General features: G+C 42.6%; 1 pseudogene; it reads left to right on the plus strand.

Moving 5' to 3' along the window:
* The first annotated feature begins 516 nt into the window (after positions 1-516).
* LOC128562685 (serine/arginine-rich splicing factor 10-like) lies at positions 517-1,002 on the plus strand (annotated as a pseudogene).
* Positions 1,003-1,522: the final 520 nt, after the last annotated feature.

Genomic DNA, 1,522 nt, shown 5'->3' on the forward strand with positions numbered 1-1,522 from the left:
CAACTATAGCACAAGACTATGAGGAAAGGGCCAAGGACGGGGAAGAGAGGGGGGAGGTTAGGGTGGAGGGAGGGTAATGAGTGGGTCCACACCTATGGTGCATCTTAGAATGGGTACAGGCGAATCATACTAAAGGCAGAATACAAATGTCTACATACAATAACTAAGAAAATTCCATGAAGGCTACGTTGAACAGTTGGATGAGAATATTTCAGATTGTATATTAAACCAGCACATTGTACCCCTTGATTGCACTAATGTACACAGCTATGATTTAACAATAAAAAATAAATAAATAAAAAATAAAAAATTGGGCGAATAGGGTGAGAGGTGAAGTTTTGGGAGAAGACACGGTAACCTCCGCCCTGTGGGAGCTGCGTGGTTGTAGCTGTGTCTGAGGATCCCCCACTAGGAGGCAAATGCTTTGTTGAGCCCTGTTAGTGCCTTTGGCAGAGACTGACACTGTCATGCTCTGGCGCCTCAGGAATGTGGGGTATGGCACCAGCACCTCATCAGATGAAAGGAAGGAATGTGTCTGGTTCTTCACGCTATGATAATTGTGCTAGATATAGATGTTCTAGAAGTCTAAGTTAGGAAAGGAGATCAAGAAGTCAGTCTTTTGATAATAACTCTATAGGATCTTCTGGTCCTAGAAAACTTGCTTTTTTAGCAGTAGATCGAGTGGAAGACCACAGCATGGCGGAAGCCATTCCATCAAAGACACAGTCAAAACTGAAATCCATCTTTTTTTAGATCAAGCTCCAACCACAGCCCAAGAAAGCAATGAAGGCTACATCACGTTCTAGGTCTGCACCTTAGACCAAAACAAGAGGCACCTCCAAAACAGATTCCAAAACACATTATAAGTCTGGCTTGAAATATGAAAAGGAATCAAAGAACAAAGAACCACCTAGATTCAAATCTCAGTCAAGGTCACAGGGTAGGTCTAGGTCAAAATCTAGACCAAAGTCTTGAACTAGTGCTAAATCCAGTGGCCACTGATAGTATAAACCATAATTTTTAGGAATGTATCGTTCACTTACTCATAGTTTGGATTACTTAAATATCAGGAATACAATGTTGCAATGATGCTTTAGAAACACTTTTCCCCCCTGTACCAGGCAATGGTTTTAATTTAAATAAGTAAGCCCCTCACCCCTGAGACAGAGTCTCACTTGGTTGCCCAGGCTAGAGTACTGGGACATCATCCTAGCTCACAGCAACCCCAAACTCCTAGGTTCAGGCCGTCCTCCTACCTTCACCTCCCATGTACCTGTACTACAGGCACTGCCACAATGCCTGGCTAATTTTTTTCAATTTCTTTAGTAGAGGCTAAAATTCCACTCTTGCTCTGTGTGGGGTCAAACTTTTGAGCTCCAACAGTCTTCCCACCTCAGTCTCATAGCCTGCTAGGATTACACTGCCCTGGCCCTTTTTTTTTTTTTTAGGCATCTTTAGGAGAGTAAACCAAAAGTGTAGCTGAGCAACTATTCGCTAAAGACTTTAGTAGGAATAAAAGGGA

The sequence above is a fragment of the Nycticebus coucang genome, chromosome 12 (assembly GCF_027406575.1).
Source record: "Nycticebus coucang isolate mNycCou1 chromosome 12, mNycCou1.pri, whole genome shotgun sequence".
NCBI classification, from domain to species: Eukaryota; Metazoa; Chordata; class Mammalia; order Primates; family Lorisidae; genus Nycticebus; species Nycticebus coucang.